Source organism: Chrysochloris asiatica, unplaced genomic scaffold, assembly GCF_000296735.1.
Source record: "Chrysochloris asiatica unplaced genomic scaffold, ChrAsi1.0 scaffold00036, whole genome shotgun sequence".
NCBI classification, from domain to species: Eukaryota; Metazoa; Chordata; class Mammalia; order Afrosoricida; family Chrysochloridae; genus Chrysochloris; species Chrysochloris asiatica.
This window is the reverse complement of record NW_006408554.1, coordinates 18,471,806-18,494,417: the sequence shown is the minus strand read 5'-3', so window position 1 is coordinate 18,494,417 and position 22,612 is coordinate 18,471,806. Positions and strand designations below refer to the sequence as shown.

Genomic DNA, 22,612 nt, shown 5'->3' with positions numbered 1-22,612 from the left:
GGGTTCTGACTCATAGCAATTCTAGATAGGGTTTCTGAGGGGCGGCCGGTGGGTTTGAAGTGACAACCTTGCAGTTCAAACCGGCCTTGGAGTATAGCGCCTTACCAGGAGTCCTGTTTGTTTAGATTAGTTGTTGTTGTTGTTAGGTGCCATTGAGTAGGTTCCGACTCGTAGCAACCCTGTATAGGGTTCTTGAGGAGTGGTTGGTGGATTTGAACTGCCAACCTCGAGGTTCACTATGGGTCACAATGGACTTAAAGGCACTTAACAACAAATTTATATGCGAACAGAAAAGCTTCTTTCTCCTGTGGAATGGCGGGTCAATTTGAACTGCTGACCTTGCTGTGTACAGCCCTTACATAACCAGCTACACTACAAAGGATACTTTGAGTCTTGTTGTTGTTGTTGTTAAGTGCTGTTGAGTCGGTTCTGACCCATAGCGACGCTGTACAGGGTTTCCAAGGGTGTAAATCTTTACGGGAGTAGAAAGCCTCATCTTTCTGCCGCGGAGCGGCTGGTAGTTTTGAACCGCTGACAAGGTTCGCAGCCCGATTCGTAACCACTACGCTACCAGAGCTCCTTAAGTAAAATTTAGCTGAAGATAATTCAAAAATGGTTGGAACAGTGCCTTAAAAAGTAAACAAGCTCCTATCAAACCTGTGACTTCTAAGGGAAACGTTTAGGCCAGTTAAATTTAAAACAGTGAGTTCATCTCAGAAGGTTATGGTAACTATTGTTTTGACTCCAAAGGCGGGTGATCTTTATAGATTGTCTTGAAGGACCTAGAACAGTTATAAGTGCTTATAATGAAGAAGTTGTAAGAAAATTGAAAACTGTATTGGTGATCTAAAAAAACAAACAGGAAAATTATGTGGAGGATTCCCCCTCCCTGCCCCATAATGACAATGCTTCCAGGGTAGGAAGGGCTGTCCTATGAGAATTTCATTAGGAAACCTTTCCCCATATTCCCTTCTGCCGTGGTATTCCCTGTCACAGTTGTTTTTGTTCACAAAATTCAAAGAACTTTTAAAAGGAACATGAGTTGAGTGAGTCCTCCAAGGACACTAAAATAGCCATTTTGATGTGTTGTAAATGGAAGAGCACAGAATTCTTGGGGGAAGGGTTGTTAAGTGTCTTCAAGTCAGTTCTGACTCATATGACCCTGTGTTGGGTTTCCAAGGAGGGGTTGGTGAGTTTGAACCTTGCAGTTCAAACGGACCTTGTGGTCAAGTGCTTATCCTATAGCACCACATTAGAGAGATGGAAATGCTGTCTTTGGAAATATATAGATCTAGAGGGAAAGGAGAGTATGTTGTGAAACAGTAGCTTTACATTTTTGTATTGTTGTTTAATAAAGGTGACTAGAGTTTTGTAGTAATACTTTTTTACCTAACCTCATGTTCCCTTAAATTTTGACTAAAATTTGACTCCTGCAGACAGAGGATATGAACACAACAAGGGAGTTTTACTTTTCTTTTCCACATGAAACTGGATGTTAGAAATCATATAAATGAAAGTGATCCTGACTCTGCCAATACCTACCTATCTCTATGACCTTCAGCAAATCACATCACCTCTCTGGGTCTCATTTCCTCATTTATATAATATAGGGTAGGGATTTGGGATCTCAAAGGTGCTGACAGCTCTAATACTGCAATCCTATGCATAGACCTCATAGCTAGAGGCCATTCCATAATGCAATTGGAGCCATAATATTTTCTTCTGCATTGATTTATAAATGGTCAATATTTGCAGCTCTTCTGAAAGATCTTGATCTCTCGGATCCAAATTAATCTTCAATGGAGTAGGAAATGGAGGCTGAGAATAATTGACAACTCAAAAGATATAAATGATGTCACTGAGTTGTACAGGTAGAAACTTGAATTACTGTATGTTCAACAACCAAAAATAAAACAAATTAAAATAAATTAAAAGGTAAACATATTGGTAAGAAAATAGATGATTTAACTTCTTTCTTTGTACTCTTCTGTGTTTTCAGTGATTTCTCAAATGTATATTCAGTATGTGTATGATGAGAAAAAAAATGTTACAATTACGTGCAACCTTATAATTTAAAGTTTCCTTTCTCAATGATAGATTACGTCATCAAGTAAATACATGCTTACTGTGCTTACAATATAGTTGGTACTTCATTTCAGGTAACCATGGGTTAGTAATAATGTTGCTAATTAGTTAGTTATGTACTATGGAGTTGGTATAGCAACCATGTATAGGGTTTCTGAATCTGTAACTCCTTACGGGAGCAGAAATCCTTTCTTGCACAGAATGGCTGGTAGTTTCAAACTGCTGACCCTGAGGTTGACAGCCCGACTCAAACCACTACTCTACCAGAGCTCCTTAATAATGTTGCTGAGATGCTACAAAAAAGCTAGTTGTCAATATCTATATTAGTTGTTGTTGTTAAGTGCTGTCGAGTCAGTTCCGACTTAGAGTAACCCTGTATAGAGTTTCTGAGGAGTTGCTGATGGGTTGAACTGCCAACCTTGTGATGCAAACTAACCTTATGGTCCTGTGCTTATCCTACAGCCCCACACCAGGAGCACCTTCAGAAACACACTTTGATGGAAAGGAGCCTGATTTCTGTATTATAGGAAAAACACTTTTTTGTTCATATTTTTTTCCTTTTGGTATAAGAATCACCAATGCTACAAATTGGCAAATCTTCATATATCCAGCACCATATTCCTTAATGCAATTGCAGGTAGTGAGTTATGTTCACAAAGACTTCCCCATCCCACATGGGAAAACTGGGATATATTAACCCAGTTAAGGTTATCCAAATTACATCATGTAAGTCAGGAAGTTTAATTGTCTTTAAAACGAAAACTACAAACTGACATGAATAAAATTAGCCGTATCATCTTCATCACAGAATATGCATTAAATCCTTAAGTGCCTGTCTTTGTTATCTAGTCCTATTATAGCAAGGAGCTCTGATAAAGTAGTGGTTATGAGTCAGGCTGCTAACCTCAAGGTCAGCTAGTTCAAAACTACCAGCGGTTCTGCAGGAAAAAGATGAGGCTTTCTGCTCCTGTAAAGATTTACAGCATTGGAAATCCTATACAGAGTAGCTATGAGTTGGAACTGACTCCATGACACACCACCACCACCACCACCACTTCTATAACAGAAATACCACAGTGTGTAGCTTTAACAAAATGTTTAGGAGGTCAAAAGTCAGAGTTCAGAGTACAGGCTTTACGACAGTTTCGTCTATCACAGCTTCTACTCCTGGAACATCATCATGTTCCTTGCTATCTCTCCCCGTGACCCCCCAATCTCAACTTGTTTCTTTATCTCATTTATATCTCAAAACATACGGATTTAAAACATACTTTACACTAATCTTGTCTCATTAACATAACAAAGACACCCCTTTTCAACATGGGATTATAATCACAGGAATGTTGTTGCTGTTAAGTGCTGTCGATTTGGTTCTGACCCATATTGACCCTGTATAGGGTTTCCAAGGAGCAGCTGGTGAGGTTGAACCACCAACTCTGCAGTTCAAACCAACTTTGCAGTCCAGTGCATTAACCCATAGCGCCACACCAGGACTCTAGTCACAGGAATAGAGGTTAGGATTTACAGCCGGTATTTTGAGGGAACACAATTCAGTCCACAACATTCTACCTTTTGGTTCCCTAGAATTTATATTCTTGCCACATGCAAACACATTGACCCATCATCATATTATCCCAAAAGATTTAAGTCAACTCCAAGTCCAAAATCATATTTTCTGAATCATGTAAATCAAATATGGGTGAGATGTTAGGCATATCCCATCCTGGTGCAAAATTCCTCTTCATTTGAAAACAGAGGATCATTTACTTCCAAAATACAATGGTGAAACAGGGATAAGGTAGACATTTTCATTACAAATGGGAGAAATTGGAGGGAAAGAAGGGATAACAAACATCAAGCAAGTCCCAAACCCGGAAGATGAATTTACATTAGCTCTCAAGGCTTGAAAATACTCCTCTGCTCTCTGAGACCATCTAGGCAATGGCCTTGTCCTCCAGATTCTTGTGTTGGCATGCTCTCTGTATTCTGGGTTTAGATCCCTCAGTCCAGGGCTTCACTGGGATGATAACTCTGCTCCCTTGACATTGAGTCCATCTGAGTGATGACCCTTGGCCTGGCAGACCTCATTCTTCAGCCTCTTGTACATGACAGCCTGGCCCCTTCGGCTTTGGGCAGAGACTGATCCTCTTGGCCAAACTGAATGGCAGTCCTACATTAATGTAAACTAACTACTCCTTAAGGTTCCTTGGTAATCTTTTGCTTTTGTTCATTAGTTAGATCTCATATTGTTGTTAAGTGCTATCAAGTTGGTTGTAATTCACAGCAACCCTGTGTAGCATTTCAGAGGAGGGGCTGGTGAGTTTGAACTACTGACTGTGCAGTTCAAAGCACAGTCTGCTGACCTTGAGGTTTAAAGCCCTGTTCGTAACCAGTACAATACCAGAGCTCCTTGTACATGTTTATGAGGCAACTGAAAATACCACGGCTTGGGTCACGTACACCTTAGTCCTCAAAGTGACATCTTTGCTCTTTAATACTTTTAAAGAGTCTTTTGAAGCAGATTTTCCTAAAGGAATTTGCTGTTTGATTTCTTGACTGCTGTTTCCATGAGCATTAATTGAGGATCCAAGAAAATGAAGTCTTTGATAACTTCAGTATTTTTTCCATTTATCATTATGCTATTTGTTGGTCGAGTTGCGAGAATTTTCATTTTCTTTACATTGAGATGTAATCCATACTGAAGGTTGTAGTTTTTGATCTTTGTCAGTATTTCAAATCTTCTTCACTTCCATCCAGCAAGATTGTACCATCTGTATTATCACAGGCTATTAATGAGCCTTCCTCCAATCCTGATGCCATGTTCTTCTTCATATAATCCAGCTTGTAGGATTATTTGCTGTGCAGAAAGATTGAATTGTTTTCAAGTGCTGTCGAGTCAGTTCCGACCCATAGCAACCCTGTATAGGGTTTCTGAGAAGCAGCAGGTGAGCTTGAATTGCCGATCTTGCAGTTCAAACGGCTTTGCAGTGTGATGTATTAACCCACAGCGCCATACAAGGACTCCACAGATTGAGTAAGGATGGTGAAAGAGAAAGAATACAACCCTGATGCACACCTTTCCTGATTTTAAACCATTCAGTATTCCTTTGTTCTGTTTTAACAGCTGCCTCTATTACAGGGTTCCTCATGAATACAATTAAGTGTTCTGGAATTCCTATCCTTCACAATGTTATCCACAATTTGTTATGGTTCACAGAGTTGAATGCCTTTGCATAGTCAATAAAGCACAAATAAACATCTTTCTGGTATTTTTCCAAGCTGTCTTCTGAATCTAGTTTGAATTTCTGGCAACTCCCAGAAATGTACAGCTGTGATCATATTTGAATTATATTCAACAAAATTTATTTATATGTGGTATTAATGGTATTGTTGAATGGTTTCCACATTCTGTTGGTTGGGACCTTCCTTTGGAATGGCACAAATATGATGGACCTGATGGACAGGTAGTTGTCATCCAAATTTCTTTGGCACAGACCAGTGAGTGCCTTCAGTGCTGCATCACTTAGTTGAAACATTTCAATTTGTATTTTGTCAATTCCTGGAGACTTGTTTTTTGCCAATGTCTTCAGTGTAGCTTTGGTTTTTCTTTCAGGAACATCGATTCTTGATCACAACCTCTTGAAATAGTTGTCCACCAATCAGTTTGGGTTTGTTTTTTTGTTGTTGATGTTGTTTTTTGGTACAGCGACTCTGTGTATTCCTTCCATTTTCTTTTGATGTTTCCTGGATCATTCAAAGAACTGAGGAATACCCAGAGAGCCTCCTGGTCTTATGTGCTGGGTCTCAGAAATGCTGACCCCTGAGCAGAAGGCAGTGCTTCTCTGTCACCAACAGGGATAGAGCATTCCAGGCTTTCAACCAATAAGTGAAGGCATCTGTGTGCCTAGACCAAAAGGATGGAGAGGTGCCTATGAGACAAAGGGCCAGGAGAAGTATATCTCTGGCAAAAGAAACAGCAAACATAGAAAATCACTTCCTGGGAACTTCAGGATGGTTTGAAACATCAACCAGATGATCTGGACTGTTCTGATCTGCTGACTCTCAAAAGAGTAGAAATTCAAGGACAGATTTTATCAGGGACTTGCTTTTAAATACTGTAGTGAACAGACAAGCTACATGAAAATGATCAAAAGCATACCATTTTTGTGATGAACTGTTATGAGAAAAGACTGTTCAGTTTGCACTTACACGCTTTGTTTTCCTTTTCTTTGCTCTGTATTTGCATCTTTTACCGTTCATCCTAGTATTTATTTGGAAAAGTAAATTAAGTTTGTTTTTTCCCATTAAAGTTCCTTTGCTTTTAAAATTATTATTAGATGTGAAATTCACATAATATAAATTAACCATTTTAAAGGGAACAGTGCAGTAACATTGAATATATTTACAATGTTGTGCAATCATTACCTTTATCTAGTTTCAAAGCATTCATTATCCCAAAGGGAAACCTTACGTTCATTAAACAGTTATTCTTTTTTCCCTTTTCCCAGGCCCTAGCAACCATCCCTCTGATTTCCATCTCTATGAATTCTCCTATTGTGGATTATCTCATGTAAATGTGACCTTTGGAGGTTGGCTTCTTTCATTTAGCATCATATTTTCAAGGTTCAACTCAATACTTTAGTCCTCTTTATGGTTAAATAATGTTCCATTGTATATATGTACCACGTTTTGTTTTATCCATTCCTCAGTTGATGAATGTTTTAGTTTGTTTCTGCCTTTTGCCTATCTGAATAATATTTCTATAAACATTCATGCACAAGGTTATGTGTATACATATGTTTTCATTCCTCTTGGGCATCTAGCTAGGAGTAGTATTGCTTGGCCATATGGTAATTTTATATTCAGTTTTTCAAAGAGACCATAAACTGTATTTACTGTGGCTATACAATTTTACATTCCCACCAGCAATATATGTTTTTGTTAACTGTTATTAAGTGCCATCAAGTTGGTTCCAACTCATAGTGCCATTTTTAAGGTTTCCAAGGCTATAAATCTTTGCAGGAACAGAAACCCTCATCTTTCTTCCATGGAGTGGCTGATGGGTTCGAACCACTGACCTTGTGGTTCGCAGTCCAGTGCTTATCCTACAAAGCTACCATGCTCTGTACATAGGGTTCCAATTTGTCCATATCCTTATTATCACTATTTCTTTTGCTTTTAAAGAATTATGATTGTAGCCATCCTAGTGGGTGTGAAGTAGTGTCTCAACGGTAGTTTTGATTTGCATTTCCCTGAGCAAGTCCTGGTTGTGGCGCTGTGGGTGAATGTGCCAGACTGCAAAGCCATTTGAACTGCAAGGTTGGCAGTTCAAGCTCACCAGCAGCTCCTCGGAAACCTTATACAGGGTCACTATGTGTTGGAACTGACTCTAAGGCACATAACAACAGTGACTATGTTGAGCATTTTGCCATGCACTTCTTGGCCATTTGTTTATAAATGTCTATTCATGTTCTTTTTCCATTTTTAAAACAGATTTGTTGTTGAATTGTAAGTTTTCTTTGTATATTCTGGATACTGGACCCTTAACATATACAAGGGGCTTCAAAAAGTTTATGGAAATAATTCATTTTCTTTTAGTTCAATTTTCTACTAACTTTTGAAGCCCCTTCACATATGACTTAGGATTGTGTTTTTTCCATTCTGTAGGTTGCCTTTCCTCTTTGATAATGCTTTTTAATGTATAATAGTTTTTAATCTTGATAAAGTTCAGTGTTGTGCAACCCCCAACTCTATTTTTTCTTTGGTTGCTCACATTTTTTAATATCATAGCTAAGAATATACTACTGAATCCAAGCTCATGAAAGCGTATCCTTGTATTTGTTTCTAAGAGTTTAATGGTTTGAAAGCTTATGTTTCAGTAGTTAATCCATTTTGAGTTAATTTTGTATATGTGGTGTGAGGAAGGGGTCCGACTTCCTTCTTGCATGTGGATATCCAGTTGTGCCAACACCATTTTTTTGAAAGAGAAAGTCTGTTTCTTTATTATTTAAGAAAACCAAAGACTAAGTTATTAACCCTAAAGTCAAAACTGGGCTGTCATATTGATTATGTCTTCCTCCAGAGACAAACAACTACAGACAGCTGTTTTCTTACTTTTTTTTTTTTTGAGGGAGTGGGCAGGAGCAAAGAGTGAGGGTTAGGGTTGGGAATATGGCCAGGTCTAGGAGTCCTGGTGTGGCGCTGTGGGTTAATGCGTCAGACTGCAAAGCCATTTGAACTACAAGGTCAGCAGTTCAAGCTCCCGAGCTGCTCCTCGGATACCCTACACAGAGTCGATATGGGTTGGAATTGACTTGACAGCACTTAACAACAGAAACAAGGCTAGTTCTAGGACTTTGCTTATTGTTACAGTTATGGTTAGGACTTAGGTGGCATTAAGGGTAAGAGCTGGGCTAAGGCTTGGTCTAGTTTTAAAGATTACAATTAGGTTCATTCTTATTTATTTTATTTTCTTGAAATCTACTTAACTTCCTTTTCATTTGGAAATTCTATAATTACAATAGTCCCTGTTTTACTTTATTTTTCTGTGGTTACAGCTGTATCTCTGGTTCTCAATTTTCAGTCTTACAGGTTTGTTTTATGTTAGTCTAAGTTTGTTGCCTGCTACCGCTGATTCTCTGTCCAAAGAATTCCCTTTACTATTTGTAAGGTTGGTCTGGTGATTTACAAAAGCTTTTTTACACATTTATGTTTGTCTGAAAATGACCTAATTTCATTGTCATCTTTGATGGACAGTTTTGCTGGCTATAATTCTTGGTTAGCAATTCTTTTCTTTCAGAGTTTTATGTATGTCATTCCATTGTTTTCTCACCTGGAAATTTTTTGATAAATCAGAGCTTTGTCTACCTTTTGGAAACCTTTTCATTTTTTCTGAGCTTGTCTCAGGACTTTTCCTTGGGTTTGAAACATTTGGTATGTCTCGGTGTTTTATTTTTGGAGTCTAGAGGTTGAGTTCATTCAAGTTCTTGAATAGCAATCTTCTAGTCATTTCATGGTGGCCTTGTTGTGTTGCAAAGTGCCATTAAGTCGGTTCCCACTTATAGTGACCCTGTATAGGGTTTCCAAGGAGTGGCTGGTGAGTTTGAACCATGGACCTTGCAGTTCAAACTGGCCTTGTGATTGAGTGCTTATCCTACGGCGCCACACCAGGACTTCTTGATGATAGTTGTTGTTGTCATTGAAGTTTTATTCCAACAACTTTGGGACAATAATCTCTGTGGGTTTCTTGTCTTGGCCTGTTCTGGAATTCCTATCATATGTAAATTGTTCCTGTTGGTTGTCGTTGTTGTTGTTGTTAAGTGCCGTCGAGTCGGTTTCGACCCATAGTAGTGTCCCACATAAATCTTAGACTTTCTTTGGATTTCTTCTTTTTTCTGATCCTCTAAAGGATGAATATTCAGAGTTTTTTTTGCAAGCTCAGTAATTCGGCTTTCAGTATATTCAGTTCTAATTATTTGCCCTTTCAGTATATTATTAATTTCTGAATTCTTAGTATTAATCTTCTGTATTTCTAATTTCTGGTTTTGTGTTGGTCCCATTTTTTCAATTATTTTGTCATTTTGTTTCCTGAGTATTTTCATAGTTTTGTCTGTTTTCCTTGATTTCATATGTAGTTTTCACACAGTCTGTTGAAGTTGCTAATTAGTATTTTTGTGACTTGTTGGACACTCTGCCTTGTTTATTTGTGTTAGCTAAAATTTTCTATTTTCTCTGAGACATTGTGGTGTCTATTTATATTTAGGTGGTGATTGTATATTGGTGTATTCACAGGCTATTCTCAGGCCCTCACCACCTGTCTTCTGGTGGATGTGGTAGAACCTGGAAGTGTGAACACAATTCTCGTCACTATTTGTGTAGCAAAGTTCAGTGCATGTCCATGGGCCTCCAGAAGCCATGGCACTATGCCTGGCACCCAACCCAGACAAATCCGAGGCTGCAGAGGAGGCAGTGCCACTGGCTGCTGGGTTGACAAGGATGGGGCCTGACCATGAGTCCAGCTACCAGGAGGGCATGGAGAAAAGGAAGAATTGCAGCCCATTGTGGCCAACCTCCAGTCATGTCCTGCACCCATAAACCACTGTATCAATAACCACTAGCAAGAGTTCAAGGTGTCCTTGCTGCTCCACAACAGCCCACAGTTCACCTATTTTTCTCTTCTCTCTCACTGCTTCTATGAAGCGTCTCTTCCAGTCGCACATCCTCTGATGCTCAGGGTTCCAGGATCACCATCCTTATCTGTTTCACTTGGTTTCTCAGGTCTTTGTTGCAGAAGACTGGCTCAGTGCATCTGCATATTCCGTTATCTTCCCCAGACGCTCAACAGTTTCTTTAGAATATTTTCACCGTGCACTTTTTTATGTCCAAGACAGAGACTTTTTTGCACAGAAAAGTCTATTTGTTTCCACTCAGGGTTTTAAATCATTTTGACAGATACTTTAAAGCATTTGTTGTTGTTGTTGTTCCCCTTAAGCACTAAACTTGGTGAAGTGATTAAATCCTCAACTGCTGCTAACAGAAAGGTCAGCAACTTAAACCCACCAACTACTCCATAAGAGTAGCAATCTACTACCATAAATATTTACAGCCTTGGAGACCATATAAGTCACTTCTATTTTGTCCAGTCAGGTCTCCATGAGTAGAAATTGAGACCATAGCAACAGGTTTTAATTTTTCAACCACACATATACAACTTTCAGTATGCTTCATAATTCTAGTAAATTCTTTAATTTAAAAGAAACCTTCAATTACTATTTGTTCCATTTTAAATCAATAGTCTAAAATCCTTTAAACAATCTGTTTCTTTTGAAACTTAAACTCATTAAAGTCCTGAAACACTTTACTCTACATTCATAAATTCACAGTAATTATCACTTTTAAAACATTTTAAATACCATCTCTAATAAAGAAAATATTCACTTTTTAAAAATTATTCAAGCAAATCTAATAAGTCTAATAAAGTAAGATTGTATATAAATTAATTTTTCATGACCAAAATATTTTCTGCATAAGAATTTTTGTGATAAAATGTATTTCAAGTAATGGAAAGCTTGCTTAAATCAAGGGACAGGAAATTTATTTGAGATAATATGGATTGTAATATAATTATGTATGGCACATACTGATATGTCCCAACTGGATTCCAGTGGCAGGATTGGCAGGGAGAGGCCCCTTTCTTCATATTCACGCAGCTCTTCAAATTCCCACTAGATGGTAGCATGCACTATAACTGGGATTACAGTTTCCCAGGAAAACAGATGCTGAAAATGTTGGTAAAAGATATGTCCCATGGTCACAAACGGATTAATTCTCTTAAATAATGCATTGTAGTTTGCAAATGTAGTAAAATGATGTCAACTCTGTCAACCTAAAATCACAAGAGCAAAATCATGTACCCAATTCAAATTTTGAATTGGATTTACCAGGTTAATCTGCCAGTTCTATCATAATCTATGTGATGATATGAAGCATCACAAATAACTGACAAATAGACTCAGATTATCCCAATGATTACAAAATTTGTGTCTGGACATCAAAAAAAATAAATAAAAAAGCATTAACAGTATGGGTTTGGTTAACTTCCTCATCTCTCCAGTCAATTCCCTGCATTGGAAAAGCACTTCTCCGATAAATATCTCAAGCAATTTCAGGCCGCTACATATGAAGGTTTTTCAGCTGGAATTGTTGTTGTTGTTAGGTGCCATCGAGTCCGTATCAACTCATAGAGACCTTTTGCACAGCAGAACAAAACACTTCCTGATCCTGGGCCAACCTCACGATAGTTGCCACACTTGAGCCCATTGATGCTGCCACTTTGCAAATACATCTCGCTGGGGGGCTTTCTTTTTTTTTTTCTGACCCTCCACCTTACCATTTACAGCTGTTTCTCTTCATTTTGAGTTGTCCCCCATCAGCAAATGAAGGTCATGTGGGCTTTTCTTCCACGAGCTTTACTCAATTCACATCATCACAGTCAACTCTACTTTGAGGAGGCAGCTCTTCCCCCGTCACATCTTGAGTGCCTTCCAACCTGAGGGGCTCATTTTCCGGCACTATATCTGACAGTGTTTCTCTGCTCTTCATAAGGTGACTAAATATTCAGAAGTAGTTCATCACTCCTTTTTTCCTAGTCTTTCTTCATCTGGAAGCTCATCTGAAACCTGTGTACCATGGGTGACCCTGTTAGTATTTTAAATGCCAGTGGCATCGCTTCTAGAATCACAACAACTCACAAGCCACCACAGTATGAAAAACCGACAGACAAGTGGTGGTCAGGTGGAATAGAGGATCTAAATTTAAGGGAATTTTCACTTTCCAATAACTTGCTAACCTTTATAATTAGAACAAGAAAAGATTTATTTCCAAAAACCAAACCCAAACCAAATCAGTTATCATGTCTTTTTTTTTGACTCATGGTGACTTAAAGAACAGAGTAGAACTCCTCATTGGAATTCCAAGGCTGTCCTGCTATGGAGCTGTCAGATAAGCACTGAACTGGCAACCACAACAACAATAGTTCAAGCCCACCAGTTGCTCTGTGTGGGGTGGCTAAGAGTCAGAACTCACTTGGCACTTAACAACCATAACAACAATCTTTAGGAATGCAGCAGGTGCATTCAAACCACTGACCTTTTGGTTAGCAGCTGAGCTCCTTAACCACTGCATCACAGGGTTACTTTCAATCTATATCCTACAAATATGGTTTATCTAGAAGCCCACAGCACAAGGAATTGAGTGACATTAGACTTCAGTAGAAGACATCACTCCAAGTAAGGATCTTTATTTGGTTAGTTTTACATTCCTTGTTGTTTGCTAAGTGTCATGGAGTCAGTTTCAACTCTTGTGACCCTGGTTAGGGTTTCTGAGGCTGTAAATCCTTAGCTCCTTTAATATATTTCAATGTCTTCCAATCTGACTTGACAGACAGTTTGTTGACATTCCACTTTCTTCTTTGTGTCATATCATCTGATGAAATTCTGGATTCTTTCAATATTCTGCTAACTTGTCAACTCTTATAGACATTTAAATATGTAAAAGGATTCTGTGGTTTTTCTCATCTGTTCTTGTTCTGAGGTCATTAACCTATCCAGAGCCAATATATTATTGTTTAGTTTTAGAGATTTACATAATTATAAATGGTTGATCCTTCATTGATTTATTGGTTCAGTCACTCAAATTAAAAAAAAAAAAAAAAGTTTTCAAAGACTTTTGTGTGTTAAACCACAAATATGGAGATGAGTAAGACTTAGTCTTTTTCCCAACACAGATGTTACATTCTAATAAATGATCCAGACATGTAATTATACAAACTGAAGTAAAGAACATTGTTTTATAAAGTGATACACTTTATAAAGAAAAGTAAGCAGAGGCTGACTATATCTCAGGGAATGAAGAAGAGCAGGTCAGAGTATGTGGACATGATTTTATAGGAAGGAATATCATCAGGAAGAGAACAAAGGAAATATATCTCAGATACAGGGGAAAATATTTTAAAAGCCACAAAAACTTGGGGAAACCACAGGATCTTTAAAAAGACATGGAAGAAAACATGGATTATTCAGGAAATTATGAGTATATTCATCTTACTAAGGGAGCAGTAGGTCAGTCATTGTTGTTAAATGCTGCTGAGTTGAGTCTGACTCATAGCAACCCTGTATAGAGTTTCCTAGTAGTAGCTGGTGGGTTTGAACTGCTCACGTTGTGGTTCACAGTCCAGTGCTTATCCCACAGCAACACCAGTCTTTGAGGGACCATGAAAATCTTTCTGAAACAACAGTGATGTCTTACCTGTTTCACATCTAGGCACTCATGGAAAATGCCAACATTCATATGGCATTATTCTAAATTACTCTTCTACTTGCCAGAAAAGGCTAATGGTAACCATTGCCCAAGGAGCCCTGGTAGCATAATGGATTACAAACTGGAGCTAGCCACAGGGTTAGTAGTTCAAATCTATCAGTCACTCTATGGGAGAAAGATAAGGCTTTCTGCTCCTGTAAACACTTAAAACCTGGGAAAACCTACATAGGGTCCACTATGAGTTGAACTTGAGTCCACGGCACCTAACAATAACAACCCTTGTCCAGTACAGAAATCTGCCCGTAAGTGTACACACACGTGTGTGCAAAATGAGGGGATTGATATCTTCTCGCATTTTTGCTGAATCTTTCATACTAATTTGGATAGTCTGCTAGCTGATATGTAGCCAATAAAAGGATTTAGTCTAGGAAATTATATGATTATATTCCATTTTATTTTTAACAGTAATTCATAGAGAAGAAAATAATTATCAAAGAAATATTAGTGAGGATATGGACTTTTAAAAAAAATATGATTGTCCTAGGAACATGTGAACTAAAATAATAATGTTGCTGTTAGGTATGGTTGAGTTGAGTGGCTGGTAGGTTTGAACCACCAACTTTGTGGTTAGCAGTCCAGTGCTTATCCTATAGGGCCACACCAAGACTCTAAAATCATAATAGAAGTTGTAAATAAATAAGTGAATTTATATTTCAGAGAAGAAGTGTCCAAATTTGTAGAAGTATATCTTAAAGTGAATTAAGGAAAATCTTTAGGACTGATGAGTATTTGTCACTTGATTCATTGAGAGTAGTAAAACATTGGCTAGATTTAACTGAGAATGATAGACATATTGTAGGAAAAACATGAATAATGAAAGGGAAAGTTCTAGCTATTTACACAGATTATTAAAGCTGTTTTTAGCCTCCTACTTCATTGAACATAATTTTTCCTTTCATTCCATTGTCTCATAGACCCAAAAGAGATTTTACAAGTCTCTGTTCCATTATTTAAATATTGTTTACTGTTATAAATTTATAACTTGGAAAGACATTCTCAGCACAGAATATGGGAGACATTTGATCCCAGAGAGTTTGATCCAGGAAAGGAACAAAAGCCTAAAGTGCAGCCAAAGAGAATATAGAAGTGGTGGTGATGGTTGTGTGCTCACCAAGTTGGTTCCAACTCGTACAGAACCTCTACTGGATTTCCAAGGCTATAAATCTTTACGGGAGTAGAACGCCTCATTTTTCTCCCTCAGAGCAACTGCAAGATTCAAACTACTGACCTTACAGTTAGGAGCCCAGATTTTAATGCATTATGCTACCAAGGCCCTCTAGAATATAGAATAGCTGAAAAAAAAAAAAATTATCAGAGTTTGTTTATTCAAACTTGTTTCTCCATAGTAAAATGATCCTCCAACTGAGCCCAGCAATACTGACACAAAGACCTTGAAACACCAGTGAGTTTGAACAGTTAGGAATTGGAAAATTGCAAAAAATATTGAAAGGGCTCCCATAAAGCCAAACTGTATTTGATAGTCTTAAGCAGCCACCCTTTTAAATTGCTGAGATTAGCAAAAGGGTTAATGCTATAGGTACTTTAACAAAATAGAGCACAATTTGTGTGCTTTAAAAGGGTTGAGTATTTTTAAAAGAGAATAGAAAATGTACTATTAAAGATGGAGACTAAAGTCATGGGGAAATTTTAGCTACTTTTTCTAAATATAAGAAAATCGAAACTAAAAAGTTGGCATGAAAGGGTAGTGTTGACAGGGATATTTGTAAAGGTGATATAATTCTTGTACCTAAGAACTAAAAAAAGTCACCTTAAAACTAAAGTAGTAATAGATACTTATTTAAATTTCCCTAAGGGACACTTTAACCAGGTTCCCCTACACAAGAATCAAAGAGAAACTGCTAAAGTAAGCAAGCTCCAGGGGAACTTTCAGAATGGCCAGAATTAAGATATCACTGCAAAGAAATACACTGGAAACATTAGAAACAAGACACTGTGGGTACTTGTCACAAAAGGGACATATATTATCTACAAAGAATCCCATGAAGTGAGAGGAAAGAGAAAGAAATCTCCTTCAGTGTCCATGCTGGTGGGGGAGAAAAGAAGAGACAGAAAGCAGTGTCACTCAAAAGCTAAGTCATTGTTCGTTGTTGTTGTTGTTAGGTACCATCGAGTCAGTACCAACTCATAGCGACCCTATGCACAACAGAACGAAACATTACCTGGTCCTGGGTCAACCTCACAATTGTTGCCACGCTTGATCCCATTGACGCTGCTACTTTGACAATCCATCTCCCTGGGGTCTTCCTCTTTTTCTCTGACCCTCCACCCTATGAAACATGGTATTTTTCGCCAGTGACTGGTCCCTCCTGATAATACGTCCAAAGAATGAGAGATAAAGTTTGGCCATCCTTGCCTCCAAGGAGCACTCTTTTGGCAGCCCATGGCACTTTCTTTTGGCAGCCCATGGCACTTTCTATATTCTCCTCCAATACCAAAACTCAAAAGCATCAATTCTTCTACAGTCTTCCTTATTCACTGTCCAGCTTTCGCATGCATATGAGGTTATTGAAACTACAGTTTAGGAAGCATTAAATTTCTGTTTCTGGTGTTGGAAATTTGGCAATAGATGCTAGTAATGATTTTCAATAATTAAAAAAATAATAATTAGAACAACAAAAACACGGTGCTAAACAAGTGGAGAACAAGGTTGTTATGTGTACACTCAGTGGCCCATATGTTCCTGTAATTGCCACCTGACACTCCAGCCCTGGGGAGAGAGAGAGAGCTGGTATCCCCACTGGACACCAACTCCCATAATTGGATCTGCTCTAAGTTTTATTTCCTTCTGGCACAATAACTTTATATGGGAAGTTTAACTTTCCAGAATAACAACACTTGTAGAAGATAAGACCTCTACGCTTCAAAATGTGGAGGACTGATAAATTCCCCTTCCTCTATACTAGCTCCTCTCTCTCTAAATACGAGATAATTAAAGTAAACACAAGTTCAGAACTCTTTACAAAGACCTAGAAGGGAAAGAATGTGGGTTTTCTCACAAATCATTATGTTTCCCTAAATTAAATAAAGCTTTTGGAAATTTAAGCAATCAATAGTTAATGAGAGTGTTATCAAAATAAATGGTGGTGGTTATGTGCCATGGAGTCAATTCTGATTCATAACGACCCTGTATAATAGCATTTCTGAGGCTGTAAATCTTGACAGGAGCAGAAAGCCTCATCTTTCTCCCACAGATTGGCTGGTAGTTTCGAACTGCTGCCCATGAGATTAGCAGCTCCGATTCATAAAATAAATGTCTAAATAATGTCAATAACCACCTGCTGTTGACTGTATGCTCTCTGTGGTCCCACACTCCATGGGCATTTTCTCATTTAGGGCAATGGTATCCTACAAGGCAGCCACTGTCCTCATTTCACAAATGAGTAAACTGTGAATTTTTTTCCCCAAGTCACTTAGCTTGTAGGAAGTGGAACTCATTTGGAGAGTTTGGGAGAGATCTTTCTAGTGCCTGTTTTTCCAACAATACAGAATAACAATAAAATTCTTTCTAAATAAGTAAATAAACATACAATAATGACTCACTGGATTAAAACCAGAGCACAGATATTTAAATATTAAGAATGAGAATATAAATGTCTGGCACAATAAAGAGAAAAATAATGGCTAGGCCATTTAAGCTTCTAAAGTGGATGAAACACAGATGCAATTTCACATATCCAGTGATCTTTATCCTAGTCAATTGCATTGCTTTAGCATGGAGCACTTCAAGTGTGTGAACCATATCATTAGAATAACAGATACACAGGATCTAATTCTAATACTGCAGAATTGTAAAAACAAACCAAAAAGCAAAACAAGTCACATAGCTGCAAAACTCTATTGACTGCAAAATTCTGTGTACCAATACAATAAAATCCAAAGAACTCACTCATTATTAAGCCTGGCTCAATAAAATATAAAAGACTATGATATAAAGCAAATATGGTAGTGGTGGTGGTGTGCTGTGAAGTCATTTCTGACTCATAGCAACCCTGCATAGATTTTTTCCAAGGCTGTAAATCTTTACAGGAGCAGAAAGCCTCATCTTTCTTCCACGGAACAACTGGTAGTTTCCAACTGCTGACCTTGAAGTTAGCAGCCTAACTCATAACCACTAAGCTACTAGAGCTCCTTAAAACAAATATAGCGGGTATGATTTTGAAAAGCAAAAATACAATGTCCCTTATTTTCACAATCCAGGTTTAGTGTTTCTTCCCCAAGGTAGAAACCTCCGCCTTTTCATTTCCTGAACTACTTGGCTATGTCCATGATTTCTCAGCCACATCAGGTTTAAGACCAGCGAGGCCTGTCTTTCCCCAAGTATATTTTCTAGGTCATGGTTACTGCAGTAGTGCCAGCTTCGAAGCCTCTATATCTTTCCCCTTCTTTCTTGATGTGCATCAGTCCAACAATGTCTTAGTTGTCAAACAAAACATTCTCTTGTCTGCTAATGTTTCAGATGTGGAAAAACAGTGGAGCCTGTGACCCTGCCCGAAATTCGGAGCATGACAACTGATATTTCACTTCTGTCTTCTGAATCTCACTCATATTTCTGGCACATCCAGAATCAGAACAATGCAGGGGGGTAATTCTAGGAAATGTCATTCCAGATTAGATAAATTGACTGACACAGAACCGCTTCAAATAAAACTAAAACTACACTTTTGAATGTATCTAGTGGAAAGGAGCTCTGGTAGCGTAGTGGTTACAAATCGGACTGCAAACCTTAAGGTCAGTGGTTTGAAACTACCAGCCACTCCACGGGAGAAAGATGAGGCTTTCTACTCCCGTAAAGATTTACACCCTCGGAAACCCTGTACAGGGTCACTATGGGTCAGAACTGACCTGATGGCACTTAACAACAACAACAACAGTGGAAAGTAAATGCCATAGCAATTTAATACCCATCATCTTCCACTTAAATACATAAACAGGCTTTAACAATGGAACTTTAAATTATCCCACTTTCTCTTTGAACTTTCAATTTCCTTATAGAATTCTGTCCTAATGTAATATGCTTATTTTTTTAAGTTGTTTTTCTTAGTCTATCATACATTTATGCAGTAAAAAAATAATAATAAATAAAAGCTTGTGACATTTGCCTTTAAGTGTTACCTTTTTGTGAATAAAAGTCATTATTTCATATAGTCTAATTAAGTTAAATTAGGAAACTTTGTGATTAGACTTCTTATATGCCATTTGAAAAAATCGTTCTCTAATCCATGTCCATAAAGATATTCATTACATTTTAATTTATTTAATCTCTAACACTTTGATCCATTTACATTTATATGATATGTCAGAGTCAACACCCTTACCTCACAACTTATATAAAAATTAGTAGAGCAAAATGTGAAAGACTAAATAAAAAACACAATATCTGGATGGACTTGGAATAAACAAAGATTTCTAAAATAATATACAAAAGACTAACCACAAATCTTCCTAGGTTAAGATTTAAGATTGATAGTTGGACTATATAAAGTAAGGAGTTTTATTCATTGAAAACACAAAATTTAGAGGTAAAATTTAAACCTATAAACATTTCATATAAGACTCAACACTGCAATTCATCTGTCAATTTGTCATGCTGTGGTTGGCTTGTATGTTGCTACGATGCTCAAAACTGTCACTGGAATTTCAGATACCAGGGTCACTTCATGGTGGATAGGTTTCATTGGAGCTTCCAGACTAAGGCAGACTAGAAAAAAAGATGTGGTCCTCTTCTGAGAAATTAGCCACTTAAAACCTTATAAATAGGGGGGTAGGCTGTAGGATATACCCTACCCTGTGGTTGGTTGTTGATGCATGGAGGGGATTGTAACCATGGCAATGAAATGATATGCGATAGGATAAATGTAAAACTAATGTTCTCCCATGTAAACTATCACATAATTCACAATAAAACATTTTTAAAAACAAACAAACAAAAAACCTTATAAATAACCAAAACACCGAGGTAGGAAGAGTTACCTCTTCAAAGCAGAGTTGTTCTTAATGACATGGATGGGGCAAAAGTTTGAGGAGCTTTACTAGCTGATATGGTTGACTCAAAAACAGAAGCAGCTCCAAATATCCAGTAATAATCAAAACTTGCTAATTATAAAATAAGAATCCAAGAAAACTGAAAGTTGTAAAAAATGAAATGGAACACATAAAGGCTAATATCCTAGGCATTAATGAGCTGAAATGGACTTACACTGGACATTTTTAATCAGATAATTACATGGTCTACTATGCCAGGATTGATGAATTGAAGATGAATGGTATCACATTCATTGTTAAAAAGAACATTTCAAGATCCATCCAGAAATACATTGTTGTTAGTGATAGAGTATTACCATACACCTACAAAAAAGACCAATTCATACAACTATTAGTCAAATTTACGTAGTAGCAACTAATGCCAAAGATTAAGAAATTGGAGATTTTTACCAACTTCTGCATTCTAAAATTGATCAAATATGCAATCAAGTTGCATTAATAATTGCTGGTGATTAGAATGAGAATGTTAGAAACAAAGAATCAGTATTTGGAAAATATGGAATTGGTGATAGAAATTATGCCAGAGATAGCATGATAAAATTTGCAAGACTGACAACTTACTCATTGTAAATACTATTTTAAAAATTACATAAACATCAATTACATACGTAGATCTTGTCAGACAGAATACACAGTAATCAAATCGACTATATCTGTTGAAAGAGACAATAGAGGAGCTCAATCTAACCAGCCAGAGAAGTTCAGAGTCTGACTGGAGAACTTACCATCAATTGATCCTACGCAAGTTCAAGTTGAAGCTGAATGAAATTAAAACAAGTTCTCAAGAACCAAAATATGACCTAGAGTATATTCCACCTGAATTTACAGAGACCGTCAGAATAAATTTGATGCATTAAATATTAACAACCAAAGACCAGATGAGCTGGAGAATAATATGAAAGACATTAAACATGAAGGAACCAAATAGTCATTAAAAAGGCAGGGAAAAAAAAAAAAAAGACCAAGTTGGTTGTCAAAAGAGACTTTTAAATGTGTTGTTGTTCTTAGGTGCCGACGAGTCAGTACTGACTCATAGTGCCCTTATGCACAGCAGAACGAAACACTGCCTGGTCCTGGGACAATTCACTATTGTTGCCACGCTTGAGCCCACTGATGCTGCCACTCCACCAATCCATCTCTCTGGGGGTCTTCTTCTTTTACTCTGACCCTCCACCATACCAAACATGATCTCCTTCTCCAATGACTGGTCCCTCCTGACAACATGTCCAAAGTAAGAGAGATGAAGTTTGTCCATCTTGGCCTCCATGGAGCACTCTGGCTGCACTTCTTCCAACACAGATCTCTTTGTTCTTTTGGCAGTCCATAGCACTTTCAATTTTCTCCTCCAACACTATAACTCAAATTTATCAGTTCTTCTATGGTCTTCCTTATTCACTGTCCAGATTTCACATGCATATGAGGTTATTGAAAATACCATGGCTTGAGTCAGGCCTACCTTAGCCTTCAAGTTGACATCTTTGCTCTTCAACACTTTATAAAGGTCTTGTGCAGCACATTTGCCTAATGCAATATGTCATCTGATTTCTTGACTGCTGCTTCCATGAGTGTTGACAGTTGATCCAAGAAGAATGAAGTCCTGTACAATTTCAATCTTTTCTCCATTAATAAGAATGTTGTTTATTGATTCAGTGGTGAGGATTTTTGTTTTCTTTACATTGAGATGCAATCTATACCGAAGGCTGTGCCCTTTGATCTTCATCAGTAAATATTTTAAGTCCTCTTCACTTTCAGCAAGCAAGGTTGTATCATCTGCATATCACAGGTTGTTAATGAGTCTTCCTCCAATCCTGAAGCCACATTTTTCTTCATATAACCCAGCTTCTCAGTTTATTTGCTCAGCATACAGGTTGAATAAGTAGGGTGAAAGAATACAACACTGTTGCACACCTTTCTTAATTTGAAAACAGTCAGTGTTCCCATGTTCTGTTCAAACACTGCCTCTTGGTCCAGGTACAGATTCCCATAAACACAATTAAGTGTTCCGGAATACTCATACTTCACAATGTTGTCCATAGCTTGTCATGATCCACACAATCAAAAGCATAGAACCTTTGCATAGTCAGTAAAGCACAGGTAAACATCTTTCTGATGTTTCTGCTTTCAGTCAAGATCCATTGGACATCAGCAATTTTATCCCTCATTCCATGGCCTCTTCTGAATCCGGCTTGAACCTCTGGAAGTTTTCTGTTAATGTATGGTTGCAGCTGTTTCTTTTTTACCTTTAGTAAAACTTTACTCACATGGGATATCAAAGAGATTGTCTGATGATTTCTGATTCTGTTGGGTAACCTCTCTTTGGAATGGGCACAAATACGGATTTCTTCCAATTAGTTGGCCAGATAGTTGTCTTCCAAATTTCTTGGCATAGAAGAGTGAGTGCGTTCTGAGCCATCTCACTTTCTTGAAAGATTTCAATGTATTCCATCAATTCCTGGTGCCTTGTTCTTTGCCAATTCCTTCAATTGGCACCTTGGTCTTCCTCCTTCAGTATCATTGGCTCTTGATCATACACTACCTCTTGAAACAGTTAAACATCAACCATTTGCATTTGGTACAGTGACTCTGT

At 37.7% G+C, this 22,612-nt stretch overlaps 1 pseudogene; it reads left to right on the top strand.

Moving 5' to 3' along the window:
• LOC102840295 overlaps positions 1-22,612 on the top strand; it is a 105,214-nt pseudogene that overhangs the window by 11,904 nt on the left and 70,698 nt on the right.